Consider the following 19,604-nt stretch of genomic DNA (forward strand, 5'->3'; position numbering starts at 1 on the left):
AATGACTAATCAGTAGGGATGAGCGAGCACTACCATGCTCGGGTGCTCAGTACTCGTAACTAGTAATGAGCGAGCACTACCATGCTCAGGTACTCCGTGCTCGTAACTAGTGATGAGCGGGCACTACCATGCTCGGGTGCTCAGTACTCGTAACTAGTAATGAGCGAGCACTACCATGCTCAGGTACTCCGTGCTCGTAACTAGTGATGAGCGAGCACTACCATGCTCGGGTGCTCAGTACTCGTAACCAGTGATGAGCGGGCACTACCATGCTCAGGTACTCCGTGCTCGTAACTAGTGATGAGTGAGCACTACCATGCTCGGGTGCTCAGTACTCGTAACTAGTAATGAGTGAGCACTACCATGGTCAGGTGCTTGGTACTAGTAACTAGGGATGAGCGAGTGCTACCATGGTCAGGTGCTTGGTACTTGTAACTAGTGATGAGTGGGCACTACCATGCTCGGTACTCATAACTAGTGATGAGTGAGCACTACCGTGCTCGGTATTCGTAATGAGCAGTTGGATGCTCTAGGATGGGCGCAACTCTAGTATAAAGGAGGATAATGGGGTACGTTAGCATTTTTTTGGAATTTGCCTTAAAAATGCTTGAGTCCCCCATTGACTTTCTTTTATACTCAGTACCTATAAATCACTTGTAATGCCACATCTGGAATACGGGATCCAGTTTTGGGCTCCACATTTTAAAAAGGACATTCAGAAGTTAGAGTCAGTTCAAAGGCGGGCAACTAGACTATTACAAGGAATGGAGGCCTCCCATATGATGACAGGTTGAAAAAGTTAGATATGTTTAGCTTAGAAAAAAGACGTCTCAGAGGAGATCTCATTTATATGTATAAATATATGTGTGGTCAATATAAAGGACTGGCACATGACTTATTTCTTCCAAAGACAGTACTAAGGACCAGGGGGCACTCACTGCGAGTGGAAGAAAAGCGATTCCAACAGCTAAATAGGAAAGGGTTCTTTACAGTTAGAGCGGTCAGACTGTGGAATGCCCTACCACAAGAGGTAGTAATGGCCGATGCTATAACAGCTTTTATAAAAGGGCTGGATGATTTCCTCACTACACACAACATTGTTGGTTATAAATGACTTCGTGACTAAATGTAGAACTGGTGGAGGAAGGTTGAACTAGATGGACCTAGGACTTTTTTCAACCTAAGTAACTATGTAACTATGTACACAAGGCCATGCCCTTTCGAGCATCCATCTGCTCGTTATGAGAACTGAGCATGCTCACTCATCTGATCAGCTTCGGACCACCAACAATTTATTATTGATGGCCTTTCTAAGAGGGTATATGTTGGGTATTACAACTTTGTGTGATTCACTAAGGTTGTTGACAGGTGGGGTGCCAAGAATTGATCTACTTGTGATGGCCAATGCTAATCAAGTCCATCACATATATATATTTTTTTAGTGTTTTTTTTTTTTTTTTTTTTACAAACATAACCTTTTTTTTAAAGGGAACCAACCAGCAGTATTTTCATATACTGTAAAAAAGTAAAGCCAGTGCTGGATGGTTTATTTCAGAAATATCTGCAAATGAAGAAACAGGAATACACTGCTATTTGATTGTCAGCTGCAACTGGAAGGGAATAGGTAGGTTGGCTTGCTATCTGTTCCCACCCCTGTCTGCTGCCTGGTCTTCCCTCCCCCCCCCCCCCTCCCCCGTCGCAGCCAGACATTCAGGGGCAAGAATAGATAGCAAAACCTGACCCACATTTTCCCTTCCTGTTGCACCTGTCAATCAAATATCAGTGCATTCCTGGATCTTCATTTGCACATATTTCTGAAATAAAACATCCAATCTCCAAGCAAAAGGTATTCTTACATTCAGCATCCGAGCTCCAGTATAGCACTGGCTTTACTTTATATATGAAAATCCTGCTGGTTGGTTCCCTTTAATGGAATCTAGGTCTCTTTTCAGGTGTCCATTTTTTTTTTACATGCGTGTTTTATCCATTGTTTTGACCGAGCTCCTGCCTATTATAGTCAATAGAGCTGTTCTCACGTCTGTGTTTTTTTTTTTTTGGTTTTTTTTTTGGTTTTTTTTTTAATGCAGATCGAGAGCCTGCAAAAAAAAAAAGAATATAAGCATACTTGATTCTCATCCAAGTCAAAGAGAAAAATTACAAGTCCAATCCTATGGACCTGTAAAAAGCACAGACAGTAAACAGCTGCTTTCCCTGTTGCATCAGTGGTTTTTTTTTTACTGTATAAGACCATATTCAGATATCCGTGTTTTTTCACGTACACAAAATTAATGGTTCGAGTGTCATCAGTGTTTGTGGATTGGCCAGTTGTCAGTTTCTTACCGTCAGTGTGTCATCACGTATGGATAAATAAATGACAAAGCTTCTCCTATCCATTACTGTAATCGAGGACTGCACACAGACTGATGCCATCCATGTGCTGTCCTCGACTATCATGGACTCATAGACTTGCACCGGTAATTTTCATCCTTGCCAGTAAAAACGGACATGTAAACAGTCCCATCAACATTAAAAGGTATGTATTTTCTGTTAAAACCACAGATAGAATATGGACGTGTGACTGAGGCCTAATGGGTAGAAGAAGCTTGGATTTATTTGTTTTCTTTTTTTGAATGAACACTAATGGGAAACGCAGACAGACCAAAAATGGATGAAAATCTTATAAGAACACTGCTCGCAATCGATTTTGTTTTCGTTATATGAAAAAAAAAAAATGGACATCTGAGACTACAAGTGAATTTGTATTTTCCATCTGATTCTAAATTTCATATACCACTCGCAAAAAGTTAGGGATATTTGGCGTTTGGGTGAAATTTATGTAAAAGGTAAAAACTTCACGCTACAGTGATATTACACCATGACAGTAGGGCATTTAAGCAGAAGCATGAATTGGGGATTCCTCATTTTTAAACAATTTATTCAGATAAAAGCCAACCACAGTAGTGGGTATACTCCCCCAAAAAATGTCAATATCTAAATAACTTGTCATGTGGCCTTAAGCGTCGTTTACATCCTGACAACGACATCTTGTGCTATTCACAAGTGGAGTTATTGTTTGCAGAGACATGGCATCCCACTTTTCTTGATGGGTGGCCCTCAGGCAATTAAGATTCTGGGGCACAAAGTTACGAGACTACACGGCGACTCAGCTGATCCCATGGGTTTTCTATGGGATTCAGGCCTGGTGTAAGCTCAGGCTGCTCCACTTGAGGTATTCCAGTCTTCAGCAGCCGTTCCCTAATATGCGGCCTCGATGAGCTGGAGCATTGTCATCCATGAAGATGAAATTAGGACGTTTTTTTTTATGCACAGGCACAATGACTGTATTAATGATGTTATTCCAGTAGTAGGGGCTTGTCACGGTACCATTCACGAAGTGTAGGGCCATTCTGTGTTGACTAGACAGACATGCCCACACTGTAACACCACCAAAACCAAAAGGATCGTCTGGTGAAAACAGTGGCTGATGCATAATGCTCTCCTTGACGTCTCCAACATTGTTGGCAGCTATCATTTCTGCTCAGCGTGAATTGACTTTGATCAGCGAACAGCATCAGGCCACTGGTCCCTCGTCCAGCAAGATCAGGATGCCTGTGCCTGGTGGTGTAGTCGTGTGGTCAGGTACCCTAACAGGTTGTCTAGCACATAGACCATGTTGATCGAAATGGTTTCAAATGGTCTGATGTAACACTTGGATGTCTCTCACCTCCCATAAATGTACCTGATGTAGTGTGACATTCATCTGGTTCTGAATGACTACAATGAAGCAGTCAGCAGTGTGAGATGTGTCCAAAGAACGTCAACTTCTCTGCCTTTCTGTGACCCTTCCAGTCTCCCTGTGTCTCTGTACAACCTGCTGATGAAACTCTGTGACACTAAGCTCAGTGGCCACTTTGAGAATATCCTGCTGGAGCCTCGCAATGGCGCCGTGTTGATGATCAATTGTTAGGTGTCGTCTTGGTCTCTCATTATGTTAGAATGAGCAGCATGATGAGGAGGACAGTTTAAATATTAATTCTAATAGCGCTCTAAAATTTATTGGGCGATTCATGGATGAGACACTTGTTGGGAATTTTGCCATTAAGCTCCATGTTCTCCATGTTTCAGAACAGCAAGTTATGCAAAAAGTAGTGAAACATTGAACAGTTGGACATGGGCATCCAAAAGATTAGAGAAGGTAACACTAAGTTCATCTGAAAAGGTTAGAGAACATTTTAGAATCATCCTGAAATTTCACTGGAAAGCCAAATATACCTAACTTTTTGGGAATAGTGTGTTTATAATAGTGGTGGTGTGAGCAGCATGCATCCAGTACATGCAATAATACATAACCCTATGGTAATAACTGTTTAATTATGGCACAACACCGGTCCAAAGCTGGTGGATGAACAGTGACCTCACTGTAGCCAATCCATATGGTCACACTTAGGCTGCCCACGATCAGTGTTTGCAGTGTTTTGGATGTAGTGTGTTTTCGCTGCGTCCAAAACGCTGCATTGTACAGTATAAGCGCAGTGGACGGGATTATTAGAAATCATAAGAAAATTCCCATAAAAATTAACCTTTAATTAGAATTTATCAACACAAAACACTCTCTCAAATAGCAAAAGGGCAAAGGTTAGGTAAATTACCAGTTTTTACCAGTGAAACGACGTCTGATTATGAAGACCTTGACTACTGGACCTCTTTGCCAGACAAGTGCCTACTATAACATCTATAACATGAATATAAATCTGTGTCATTAATAGTCCTGTTTTTAACATTTTGGTTTCTTTTTTGGTGCACATATTTGTGTAGTGTAGGACACATTAAGGAGTCTTTAGGGTCTCCCGTCGGTGAATGGAGGCGCCACAACCCTAGGGTGTCATACCCTCCATTGTTAGGTAGGGATACATTAGGGCCAGTGCTCCCCCCTCTTCCCTTCTCAAAACTGGTAATTTACTTAATTTTTGCCCTTTCACTATGTGAAAGAGTGTTTTGTGTTGGTAAATTCTATACCTTTTAAAACTTGAATGAAAGGTTAATTTTTATGGGAATTTTCTTATGGTTTTCTGGAAATTGGTTCCCTTGTTCACACTAGCTGTGGCTTTGGTTGTTTTTTGATTACTAGAAATCCCATGGCCACTGTGTGTGGCGCATAGCAAAAACTGACCTGTGGTGCGGCTTTCCGAGCCACAAGTGTGCCGCCCTGGCCGGGCCAGGTAGTCACAGATAGGGCCCCGCACTACACCAGTCCCCTAACAAGGTGACAGCAGCCAAACATTTAAACCCTAGCAACCCCCCTCAGTGCTTGATGGACACACTAGGGGGTGGAGCCAGGTGGTTGGACACACCCACCGAGGAGTTTGTATGGCCTGGGGCGGGAAAAGTAGTGAGATGAGTTTAGGAGGTGAAGTAAAGTGGAAGCAGGCCTGTGTGTCAGGTCTGCAACTAACTGACAGGTTCCAGGGTTGCAACCCGGGCATCTTTGGCTAGGAGGCATACGGAGGCCTCAGTCTGCAGGAGTCGGGAAGACAGCTCGATTTAACCGTGGTGGACCGGGACAGGGTAGTGGCTCGCCGGTACCGACCCGAGGAACCGACTCGGAAACCGGAGCACAAAGGGGGGTACTCAGACCCTGAAGCTAGGTCCAGAAGCTACTGGGGGCTAGCTAATTAACTGATTGCGACCAGGACTATAAGTTCTGTCCCACCCAAAGTCCCGACTGAAGACAACAGCCCAACGAGGGGGATTGAAAGCCATCACCACGGCAGAGAGATCCCACGGGCCAGCGTCTGCGGGCAAAGGGCTCCTTAGGCAACCACAAGCCGGGGAGCGGACTCCTGACGTTGCAGGCGCAGGTAGTCCACCATCACACAAACGGTGCAGGAGACAGGCAGAGACCACCAACCGGGTGGGGGACCAGACTGCAGCCGGCTGCGGGTACCGACCACCAACACCTTGGTTTACCAGAGACTTGTGTGTGTTACTAATCGTGAGTACATCAGTGCCCTCCGGCCGCCCATCTCCCTGCACCGCCCAACTCTCCCCAACGGGTCCCGGGGCCACCACCCCTACCCACGGAGGGGTTAACAACTTGCTGCGCAACATCTCCCCCGGGTGCCGCGGTGGTGTCCACCTTCACCACAACTCGTGGGTGGCATCACAAACTCAAACACGGCTCCGGCCGTACACCTACGTCCCCCCAAACCGCCAACCCCTTTTTAAATCGGAGTGACCGTGGACCCCCGGGTCTGGAGACCCTCGAACCACCCACTGAAGGTCCGGATACGAGCGGCTCGGCTGCCGCTGAGCACGGGGCGGCACATAAGCATGTCAATTCTTTGGTGCGGAGTAGGGAGAACACAACCGCAATGCCCTGGTCGTGGTCATGGGCTGCCTCCTGCGTCCTCCTGTGGAGGTGACTCGCGGCTGCGCAGGTAAGGACCCGCCGCATTAAGGATGTCGCGGGTCTCGATCGTGGGCATGGACCCTTAAGCTTTCTTGAATATGTTTTTCTCTTTTGTCATGATAACTGAATATAAACTTGTGCTGGTAAAAAAAACCTATATGTTAAACAGACCATCGATCCTCTAAAAATATCAGCCTTTTTAACATGAGAGCCTAAGGGAAATAGATAATTCGCTAATAGTGTCGATTGGACATATACAGTTATGGCCGAAAGTGTTGCAAACTTTCAAATTGCTCCAGAAAAAGAAGTATTTCTCCCTGAAAATTATTGCAATTACACGTTTTGTTATACACATGTTTATTTCCTTTGAGTGTACTGGAATAACACAAAAAAACTGAGAAAGAAGGCTAATTGGACATAAGTTCACAAACAACCCGAAAAATGGGCTGTACAAATTTGTTTGCATCCTTAAATTAATATTTAGTTGCACGCTCTTTGGAATAAATATCTGCAATCAATCACTTCCTATAACCATGAACAAGCTTCTTAAGGGTGCTTTACACGCTGCGACATCGCTACTGATATATTGTCGGGGTCACGTCGTTAGTGACGCACACCCGGCGCCGGTAGCGACATCGCAGCGTGTGACACCAAGGAGCGACGATCAACGATCGCAAAATCGCTCAAAAACGGTGAGTGTTGACACGTCACTCCTTTCCTTAATATCGCTGCTGCCACAGGTACGATGTTGTTCGTCATTCCTGCGGCAGCACACATCGCTATGTGTGACACCGCAGGAACGAGGAACATCTTACCTGCGTCCACCGGCAATAAAGGAAGGAGGTGGGCGGGATGTTACATCCCGCTCATCTCCGCCCCTCCGCTTCTAGTGGCCGGCCGCTTAGTTACGCTGCAGTGACGTCGCTATGGCGCCAAACGCACCTCCCCATTGAGGGAGGGATTGTTCGGCGGTCACAGCGACGTCGCTGACAAGGTATGTGCGTGTGACGCTGCCGTAGCGATAATGTTCGCTATGGCAGCGATCACCAAATGTCGCACGAGCGATGGGGGAGGGTTCTATGGCGCTCGACATCGCTAGCAATCGCAGATAGATTTCGTAGCGTGTAAAGCACCAGCGTGTAAAGCCCTTCGCACCTGGAATGCTGGACTTTTCTTTAAAACAGTCCTTTATTTCATCAAGTAAAACCGGAGCGGTACAGTGTGTAGGAAGGATGTGGAGAGTAGCGGGACGACGGCTGCCGTTTCGAGCAGGTGTTTGCACTTCTTCGGGTCCTGCACTGGACGACTGACTCCGACCTCAGTGCATCAGAGGAACCCCAACCCTACAGCTCCAGAGGCTCAAATGATATCAGTGATCCACTCCCCCCTTTAGGAGGTGCACAAGGAGGGGTGGATGAGGTAAAAAGCAAAAATGGAGGAATCAAAAGAAAACACGTCTATTGGAGATAGATGACTGTAATAACATCCTCCTGAATGACAATTTAGTAGTGAATCTAACTGACCACCATGTTACAGAGGATATGTATTCGGTGATTTCAAAGAGGTTGAATTCTTGTGCACCAGAAAAATTTAATTTTGCCGACTTTATAGACTTATACAAGGCTACCCGAAAGATCCATTTGGTTAAACACTACCATAATGGGCAAAATTATATACCTATACAAAAAGAAGGAGAAACTCCAGTTTCAATCGGTCCATTGGGCTTTAGCACGTTGGATTCAACATTAGCCTCTGTTAAAAAGGACTCTGCATTTCTTCTATCTTTCTTCTAACCAGGACCCGTAGAAGTGCAAACATCTGTGCGAAATGGCAGCCGTCATCCTGCCGCTCTCCACATCCTCCTTCCACACTGTACCGATCCAGTTTTACTTGATGAAATAAAGGACTGTTTTTCAAGATACCGGGTGAGTGCCGACCGTTCTCTGTTTCCTCTATAAGCCTGAATTGATTACCTGTTTGGTCACAGCACCCCTGAATATCTGTGTCTCTATCTCAGCTTTCCAACTTTGCTGTTTCAACTAGCGCATGGAATGTTAGTAATGTTAGTAATTCCTTCTGATGTGTGGATATACCCAAAACATATTTGAACCCCACCATATTTGACTGTAGGTATGGTGTTCTTTTCTTTGTAGAATACTGCATCAATAAAAAAATATATGAAATGAAAAACGTATACAAAAGTGTGTATGGATATATATGGACAGTATGGCCTTTACTGGACAAATCAGTAAAAGTTACCACACCAGTGAAGAGAAGACAAAAACACAATATATAAGTCTATGATAATCTTAGTTTTTATGTCGTTTTTTTCTTTGTAGGCCTCATTCTGTTTTCAGTAATCAGTAGAATGAAGTGCTTTACCAAAAAGCTCTTGGTCTAATCTGTCCACAGGACGCTTTCCCAGCTTTTGGCTTCTTCACATACATTTTGGCAAACTGCATTCTCGCTTTTATGTCTCTATGTAAGCAGTGGGGTTCTCCTGGGTCTCCTGCTATAGCATTTAATTTAATTCAAATGTGGATAGATAGTTTGCGCTGACAGTAATGCACCCTGAGCCTGCAGGACAGCTTGAATTTCTTTGGAACTTGATTATGGCTACTTATCTACCATCCGGACTATCCCGCGTTGCAACCATTCATCAATTTTTCTCTGCGATATACATCCAGGGAGATTAGCTGCTACAGTGCCATGGGTTGTAAATGTCTTGATTATGTTGAGCACCATGGACAAAGAAACATCAAGATCTCTGGGTATGCACTTGTAACCTTTAGATTCTTTATATTTTTCAACATTTTTTTCCTCCTTCTGTTCTCCATGCTTAATGTGGCAAATACAGACACACGATGCAAAGACTTGAGTCAACGTCTCCCCTTTTATCTGGTTTCTGGTGTGATTTTCATATTGCCCACACCTGTTAAGTGCAACAGGTGAGTTTGAACGAGCATCACATGCTTAAAACACAGTTGTTTATCTACAGTTTTGGATGGAAAGGTAAGAACAATTGTGTCCAGCACATTTTGGGTGAAATTATGTCAAAGGAAACAAACGTGTATGACAAAATGTGAAATTGCAATAATTTTCTGGGAGAAATATTTCATTTTCTGTAACAATTTCAAGGGTGCCAACACTTTCAACCATGTCTATTTCTATTTCTTTAGATCTCTAAAATACTCCAGAGTAAAATCAGTGACAAAGTGTTATAGAAATCGATGCAATTTATTTAAAGGGGTTGTCCACTAATAGGACAATCTATTCTGATTCCACATGTTTCCCTGATGTGGGATGCTTTTACCCACCAAAGAATGTTGTTTGGCCTGCAAACAACCTGGAGGCTCCAGTTCTTATCTTCCTATATTAAACTGTGTTTGTGTCTTTCAGACGCAAATATAGCTGAACACTTTGGCGCCAGGACTGGAGTGGGGAAAAACAGAGCAGTGCTCATCAGCCCCTGCCCCAACGTGTAGCAACATGATGAGGTCATCACACATGCTGTGATCTCATCATAGTGTTGCTGTCTCTAGCACGGCAAGGACTTGGCAGGAATCAGTAAGCGCTCCAGGAGGAGCGAAAAATTAAATATCCTTTTATAGGATAGGACAGTGGTGTTAGTGTTACTATCACTTTAGCTTTGAGGAAACCTTATGGGACAATGGGGGAAAATTGTAAAGGGGGCACAGTATGTAAAGGGCAGTGTTTGGGGAACATTACACATAGCAGCAGTGTGGGATGACATTATGGATTGGAGCTGTGTGGGTGGGACATTGCTCATAGAAGCAGTTTGGGAGGACATTATGGAGAAGGGCAGTGTAAGGGAGACATTATGGATAGAAGCATTGTAGGAGGGTATTATGAAGAGGGGTAGTGTGGGGGGAAATTACAGATAGGAACAGTGTTTAGGGATATTATGGAGAGGAGCAGTGTGGGAATGACATTACAGATACCAGTAAAAGCAGTGTGGGAGGGATATTATAGATAAGAACAGTGTGGGAAGACATTATGGATAGGAGAATTGTGGGCAGACATTAAGGATTGGAACAGTGTAGGGGGGGACATTATTTATAGGAGCAGTGTGGGGAGATATTATGAAGCGGGGCAGTGTAGAGGGACATTACTGATAGGAGCAGTGTGGGGGGTACATTACAGAGAAGGCCAGTGTGGAAGGGACATTATAGATAGGAGCATTGTGGGGGTATTATGAAGAGGGGTAGTGTGGAAGGGACATTACAGAGAAAGCCAGTGTGGGAGGGACATTATGGATAGGAGCACTGTTGGGGGGATATGAAGAGGGGCAGTGTGGGGGGACTTTACTCATAGGAGCAGTGTGGGGGGAACATTATGGAGAATGGCAGTTTGGGGGGACATTATGGATAAGAATAGTGTGTGGGGATATTATGGAGAGAGGCAGTGTAGGGAAACTATTATGAAGAGGAGCAGTGTGGGGGAATATGGTCGGGTAGTTTAGGGCGATATTACGAACAGAGGCAGTGTAAGGGATATTAGGAAAGGGGCAGACTGTGAGGGACATTATGGAGAGGGGCAGTGTGTAGGTGGCACATTAAGGAGATGAGCAGTGTGGTGGAATATTATGGAGAAGGGCAGTGTGGGGGGATATTTTGTGCAGCAAGCACAGTGAAGGGCAGTTTATTCAGGAGCACAGAATGGGGGCTATTTTTATTTATGAGACAGTATGATACTTTTATTATTAAGGGAATCATGTAGAGAAGAGATGCTGAAGGCCAGAGAAGAGGGAAGTATGGAGAGACAAGCCATGAGTACGGACTCTCATTGTGGTGTCGGTACTATGACAAAAGGGATAGGAACAACGTCTATCAGAGAAACCGTCACCTACAAGGTACTTGGGTCTACATGCTTATGTGAGATACTAACTATGTTTTATCAGCACTGTTACTCCTATATGGTTCACAGTCTGATGATGGCTAGTAACAACAAATCCCAGCATTTCCTTCTTATTATTAAGGATATACTGTGAGTTGCAGGTTCATGTAATGCAAGTGCTTTTGGGGCTGACCTGAAGCTGCAGATGATCACTGTATGAACCATGGGGATGCATTTGTGTACTGATGATAGTTCTGGTAATATATTCATGTTCTGACGGTAGGTCTGGTGATGCATTCATGTACTGATGGTCGTTCTAATCATGTAGTAATGCATAACGTGCTTAAGGGCCCTCTCAGAAGTTTACTACCCCCACCCCCTCCCCGACTTGAACCCTGCATAAAATATACTCGTTATGGGTTTTTTTTCCCATTGATTTGAATGCAAAAATACTGAAAGTGACATGATACAGATTTCAAATTGCTTCAAATCTACCAGGAAAAAAATAATCAACATGTGGGTGAGATTTCAGAAATCTCATTCACTTTGTTAGTATGGGAAAATGCTGGGTTTTTTTCGCAGCAAAAACACACAGAAAAAAAAACTATGGGAGAAATGTGGCAAAAATGCAACATGTGAATATATCCTAAGGCAGGCTTTGATGGAATGTGTGATTATATCCATCCAGGTATTTTTATCATTTAGGAGTGGAGCTAGGTAATGCGTATGACAACTCCTGTGGGACCTTTAAGGACTTTAAAGAAGACTTGTCATAAGAATAAAAAAAATATTTTATTTAAAATCTGGTGTAAAATGAAGCTGTTCTCCCAAATATGACATTTTTCTTTTCTTTCTGCGCCTCTCTAAACCTGAGATATGGTCACTTTATGTAAATATAGTATTTTTATCCAAGTGGGTGTGGCCCTAAACTCTTTTCCAAAGGAGTATTCTTGAGGACCATGCCTAGTTGACTAAGAAGATGAAATTTATATTCAAGGAAGTGAGAGCCATATCTCAGTAATGGAGAGGCGTAGAAATAAGGGAGAAGCCTCACTGGATTCAGGAGAACAATGAATTTTATATTTTATGTTTTTCCAAAAATAAGACAGGGTCTTATATTATTTTTGTTTCCAAAAAAAGGGCTAGAGCTTATTTTTAGGGGACGACTTATTTCTTTCCATGAACAACAATCACACATTTATGCTTCAATTTACCCTGAAGGTGTATGGCCAGCTTTAGGGTTAGTAACCTTAACCCTAACTTACATTAACAATTGCTGGTGCAGTGTCAGTGTCTCTTATGGTAACACTTACTGGCACTCTGAAAAAAAAACACTTTGTGTGGCAGTGGCACTCTTCTTCTCTATGCGGCTAGGAGGGAGCAGAAGGCGGAAGTCTGGATTGGGACTCGGTAACGGTGGTTGTGACGTCACACATGGCTGCTTTTGCGGGAGCGAGCAGGGCCAACCAGGAGGCGGGTTCCAAGAGGCGGCACTTAGGAGGCAGGAGGTGGGACCCTGGAGCGGCTGCCAAGCCCACACCATAGCTCAGTAGCCATCGGAAGGCGGAACCCAGAAGGTAGCATTCGGGAGCCGGGACTCGGGAGCGGTAACCAAGTAAATATCATACAACAGTAGCGGCCAGGAGGCGGGAACCAGGTGACAACACTCAAGAGGCGGCACTCGGAAGCGGGTGTGAAATTTTACCCTGCCATTGTGGGGGGAAGCGGCAGGACAATTTGAGAGATACCTTATGCCTATTCCAGTGCCTTCATTGTTAGGTTATGTCTTTGTGAGGTTAGTGACATAACCTAGCGCTTAAGGCGCTCACTAACTAGGGCTTATTTTGAGAGTAGGTCTTATATTTAAAGCCTACTCCAAAAATCCCTAAAAATCAAGCTTATTTTTGGAAAAACATGGTAGGTAAAACAATATATAATTGTGGCAATTAGCAGGTTATCTTTAACGTTTATAGAATTTAAATTTTTGGCACTTTTGGAACCTTTTGTGACAGATCCTTTTTAATGGTGGCCATGTTTGTTGTCATCCTATTTCTTGGCTTAGATATTCTGATTTTTCTTTTTATAGAAGGCCAATATACAGTATTACAGCTGAGGTTATTGTAATAAAACCTTGCAAACAGAAAATGAAGCCACATTACAGTACGTAGTATAGTCTAGTTACAGAAATGCTTCATCAAGTTCCGGGACCTAAGAAATTCAAGGTCTGTTAACGTTTACACGGGAGCTAAATGTCAGAGCTGTAAAGCATAATTATCAGTGCACTTTTTATGTGCCTGAAATGCGATGTACATGAGCAGATCTGTTAGGGAACAATAAAGGGGGGTCTCTATTATATTTGAAAACGATTAAGCACTACTTATTGCCTTGTAGTATGATATGTCAATATCCGCAAGGATCAGGTGTCCACACCCAGTCAGGCGTGAAGAGATTTCCTTTACATGTGAAGAAAACTAATAAACCGTTTGAAGTTCGGCTTCACTCAAATGACTCAGATCAATCTTACAATATCTGGAGAAATTTGTTTTATTTCCCTCTTAACCACATTGTCTGTCCCGGGAACTTTGTTCTGTGGATCGAATGTCATGGGTTTTACAACTCCGTTAAGCTATCAGTTTCATTGTCGTGATAAAGGCCAATTTGGTTTTGGTTCTTTGTGAAAATTTTCTAATTACTTTCAAGTGGGGCCTAACTCCAAGTGGAGATTTAGCTCCAGAAACTTAGAACTTTACCGCAGGTGCTTATAAATACAAATGTAAAAAAGAAAATTAAGACTTATTCAAACATGAAGCCTAACCGTAAAATAGAATTTTTCAAAAAGTTCCCATGAAATTTGGTTAATCTCCGCAAGCATGGGTTTGTAGGACCTTGACCGTCAGAGGGCACAATATAAACCTACAGAATATGTGCACGTCCACCCCTGATTGTATCCTAAACTCTGTTATCATTGACCATCAGTCTCTAACCATGAAAAAAAGGGTTTGGACGTATGCAATGATTGGGCGATAGACTGTAATGGTGGAAATGGAGTCACTGTGTGCTCTGTTGAATACTATTTTCAGCTATATATGTCTATTTGAGGTGGGCTGCAAGAAATGGTTGACTGACTTTGGTGCCCACCACAACTAGTCAGATGGAGCCAAAAAGGATATCTCACAAAGAACAAAGTGACTCCATCAACATTACTGCCAAAGGGACCATGTTATGGCCTGTCACACAGGTATCACGACCGGTTGACAATCCAGTTGCAGCGAGTTCTAGAAGATCATATAGATTGGCTGCACATGTTATCTGACAGTCCTGTTTCTGTAGGCAGTGTACTCTTGGACTCTGGGAAACTGTTAGGGTATGTTCACACAGGGCTTTTTAAGTAAGTTTTTGCTGTGTTTTTAAATGAAGATTTGCCTTGGTTTTATGTAAATCCATGCTGCATTTTACAGTACCAGCAAAGTCTATGAGATTTCTGAAATCTCATGCACACACACACAAACACCTGCCGATTATTTTCTGTGTTTTGCTGCATATCATGAGACCAAGATGACTCCTAACAATTGATCATCAGTATCTCGTCATTGTGAGGCTTCAAGCAGGATGTTCCCAGATGGAATTGGCCACTGAGCTTAAAGTGTCACAGAGATACAGAGAGACTGGAGGAGTGTTACGTCACCACCAGAGTCCGCTCCAGCGACTTGTGCTCCGATCGCCAGGCGATACCGTGTTCCTGCCGTGGATGGTGCTGGTGATGGGAGAGGAGTCGATGCCAGCGGCACCGGTGGGCGCAGGCTCCGATCATCCACTGGCCTGGGTTAGCTTGGGATCTGCAGTACCACTGGCTGACTATGGGTGGCGTGTGTCTTCAAGCTGAAGTTGCCATCGTTCAGCTACAGCCAATGGGAAGATACCACACCCTTCTTAGTTGCCCTCCTGTCTGCTGACCTTGGCCAGAGATAGTTCTGATTTCCTGGCTCGTGGTCCGCCCTATTCTGTTTTGTGACTCCTGTGTGCTGACTTCTGCGTGTTTCCTGACTACCCTCCTGCCTGCTGTTTTTGTACCTTGCTGCCCGATCCGGATTTGACCTCTCCTACATTCTCTGATTACGTCCTTGCCTGCCGATTCTGTCCCTGTTCCGCATTTCCTGGTTGGACCCTGCCTGACGACTACTCTCATCGGACTGCAGCCTTCCACATGTAGTGATCTCCAGGGCCCTGTGTAATTCCAAATCCCTGTATAGGGGTTAAAGGGTTTCAGGGTTCTGGGGGTCCTGCTTGGTGAGTGGCTTCCCTTTAGCCTGTCCATTACATCCCATCTGAGTCTGTTGACCCAGGCAGGCGTTATAAGGAGTCACAGAAACGCATAAAAGTGGTTTTCATTTGGCCACATCCCATACAGATGACTGTGAACAATGCCCTTTGGAATCAGATGATGAATGCTGCACAACTGTCACACAGAGATTTTTTACAAACTTCACCTACTGTCATGGCAGCATTGGGTTCTGTTCAGACTACAGATTCTGACACTCTGCCCAATAACTTCTCTGGTGTCTGTAATCAACGCAGGCAGACTCAGGTGTCAATCTGCAGAAAGCTAATTCATAGGCAGGCTAGCAAGAGTTAATCTCTGCTAGTCTGCTTGTAAGGGTGCTTTTCCATCTGTGATTTCCCGGTTTGCTTGCAATCCGATAAAAAATTGGATAACACTCGCACCAGTGTTAATCAATGAAAGTTTCCTCTGTCCCGTTTTTTTCTCCACATGAATCGGGCTCTCGGTACAATCGCAGCATGCTGCGTTTTGTACCGAGTCTCAGCTCTCGCACCCCCATGCAAGCGTATGGGAGCGAGAAAAAAAATCGCAATACGAATGGCATATGCATGTCATACAGATGGCTTACGCATGTCATACAGATGGCATACGCATATCATACAGATGGCATACGCATGTCACACGGATCTTTGGTGTTAAAAATCTACAGACTTGCATAACACTCACATAGCACTCGCATGACACTCGCGAGTCATATGGATGCTAGGTGAGAAAAAAACACACATTATTGGGCGAGTATCGCGGTGATTATTTTATCGCAGATGGAAAAGCGCCCTTAGTCTCAATTGATCATATGGTGTGGGAAAGCCAATCACATCTGCTCCCCTCCTATATATGCTGGCTAGATCCTTCCACCTATGCCAACTATAGTTTATCTTAGCTGCTCTGGTGAGGTGTTGTGATCCAGACTATCTGGTGCGGTTGTAGAATTAACCTTTGTTGCCTTTTTGTTGTTACCTTCCTGCTCTTGCTTTACTCCTGAGATTCTCTTTGTCTATTCTTGTGTGTGTGCAGTGTCAGAGTTTTGGTTTTCCCTTGTCTGTCTTTATCGGTTTTTCATCACACTTCTGTTCTTCCTTGCATGGTGGGAGGTGGTATCAGAGTAGTACTGGTCAGGAGCATAGCCAGAACCAGGACTCAGGTATCTGCACCATCAGGAGTAACCCTGAGTTTAGGGACAGTCTAGGGTCCTCTAGCATGAGGGACAGCATAGGAGCTCCTATCCACAGCTATTCTAACAGTCACCTTGTGATAACAACTTCAAGAACATTAAAGGGAGGTGATAGGCACTCAAGTGTAACATCAGACCATTCAAAACTATTTACATCAGCATCGTCTGTGTTCTAAGCGGTCTGCAAGGGTACCTGACCACACCACCAGGCACAGGCTTCATCTGCTCTGAACGAGGGACCAGTGGGCCTCAATGCTGTTCACTGATGAAAGTCGATCACACTGAGCAGAAATTATGTACACCAACGATGATGTTCATAGTATCATAGTTTTTAAGGTTGAAGGGAGACTCTAAGTCCATCTAGTTCAACCCGTAGCCTAACATGTTGATCCAGAGGAAGGCAAAAAAAACCCAATGTGGCAAACAAGTTCCAATGGGGAAAAATTTCCTTCCTGACTCCACATCCGGCAATCAGACTAGTTCCCTGGATCAATACCCTGTCATAAAATCTAATATACATAACTGGTAATATTAAATTTTTCAAGAAAGGCGTCCAGGCTCTGCTTAAATGTTAGTAGTGAATCACTCATTACAACATCATGCGGCAGAGAGTTCCATAGTCTCACTGCTCGTACAGTAAAGAATCCTCGTCTGTGATTATGATTAAACCTTCTTTCCTCAAGACGTAGCAGATGCCCCCGTGTTCCAGTCGCAGGCCTAGGTGTAAAAAGATCTTTGGAAAGGTCTCTGTACTGTCCCCTCATATATTTATACATTGTGATTAGATCCCCCCTAAGCCTTCGTTTTTCCAAACTAAATAACCCCAAGTTTAATAACCTGTCTTGGTATTGCAGCCCACCCATTCCTCTAATAATCTTGGTCGCTCTTCTCTGCACCCTCTCCAGTTCAGCTATATCCTTCTTATATATCGGTGACCAGAATTGTACACAGTATTCTAAGTGCGGTCGCACTAGTGACTTGTACAGAGGTAGAACTATATTTTTTTCATGAACACTTCTACCTCTTTTAATACATCCCATTATTTTATTAGCCCTGGCAGCAGCTGCCTGACACTGTCCACTAAAGTGAAGTTTACCATCCACCCATACACCCAAGTCTTTTTCTGTGTCTGTTTTACCCAGTGCTCTACAATTAAGTACATAATTATAAATTTTATTTCCTCTACCCAAGTGCATGACCTTACATTTATCTACATTAAACTTCAATTGCCACTTCTCAGCCCAATCCTCCAATTTACATAAATCTCCCTGTAATATAAAATTATCCTCCTCTGTATTGATTACCCTGCAGAGTTTAGTATCATCTGCAAATATTGAAATTCTACTCCGCATGCCCCCAACAAGGTCATTTATAAATATGTTGAAAAGAAGCGGGCCCAATACTGACCCCTGTGGTACCCCACTATGAACTGAGACCCAGTCCGAGTACGTACCATTAATAACCACCCTTTGTTTCCTATCACTGAGCCAGTTTTTAACCCAGTTACACATATTTTCCCCTATCCCCATTATTCTCATTTTATGTACCAACCTTTTGTGTGGCACCGTATCAAAAGCTTTTGAAAAGTCCATATACATAACATCCACTGCATTTCCCTGGTCCAGACTTGAACTTACCTCTTCATAGAAGCTGATCAAATTAGTTTGACAGGATCGATCCCTCATAAACCCATGTTGATACTCTGTCATAAGGTTATTTTTCTTGAGATACTCCAGTATAGCATCTCTCAAGAAACCCTCAAGGATTTTACCAACCGTAGAGGTTAAACTTACCGGCCTATAATTTCCCGGCTCAGTTTTTGTCCCCTTTTTGAATATTGGCACCACATTTGCTATGCGCCAGTCCTGCGGTACCGACCCTGTTATTAAGGAATCTGAGAAGATTAAAAATAATGGTCTATCTATCACAGAACTCAATTCCTGTAGTACTCTGGGGTGTATGCCATCCGGGCCCGGAGATTTGTCAACCTTAGTGATTTCGAGGCGGCGGCGTACTTCCTGCTGGGTTAAGCAGGTAATATTCAAGGGTGAATTTATGGTATCACTGGTCATGTCATCTGCCATGGCATTTTCTTGTATAAAAACCGTAGAAAAAAAGTCATTCAGCAGGTTGGCTTTACCCTCATCCCCTTCCACCATTTCACCAAGACTATTTTTAAGGGGGCCAACACTATCGCTTTTCAGTTTTTTACTGTTTATGTAGTTAAAGAATATTTTAGGATTATTTTTACTTTCTCTCGCAATGAGTCTCTCTGTCTCAAACTTAGCTAACTTAATTTGCTTTTTACATATTTTATTTAATTTTCTATAATTATATAATGCCTCATCACTACCTACCCTCTTTAATTCTTTTAAGGCTTTCTGTTTTTCTTTTATTGCTTCCCTTACAGCTCTATTTAGCCACAGGGGTTTCCTCCTATTTCTAGCATGTTTGTTCCCATAGGGTATATTTTCTGCACAAGCCCTACTCAGGATGCTCATAAAATTCTCCCATTTGCTTTGTGTACTTTTATTACTTAGTACAATATCCCAGTTTATTGCACTAAGATCATCTCTCAACCGTTTAAAATTTGCTTTCCTGAAGTTTAGTGTCCTTGTAGCCCCTCTACTAGACATCTTACTAAAGAATACATGAAAACTTATTATTTTGTGATCACTATTCCCCAAGTAACCCCCAACTTGTATATTTGATATGCGGTCTGGCCTATTGGTTAGTACAAGGTCTAGTAGTGCTCCCCCTCTTGTGGGGTCCTGTACCATTTGTGAAAGGTAATTATCTTTCATTGTTATCAAAAATCTATTTCCTTT

The sequence above is a fragment of the Anomaloglossus baeobatrachus genome, chromosome 3, assembly GCF_048569485.1.
Source record: "Anomaloglossus baeobatrachus isolate aAnoBae1 chromosome 3, aAnoBae1.hap1, whole genome shotgun sequence".
Classification (NCBI taxonomy): domain Eukaryota; kingdom Metazoa; phylum Chordata; class Amphibia; order Anura; family Aromobatidae; genus Anomaloglossus; species Anomaloglossus baeobatrachus.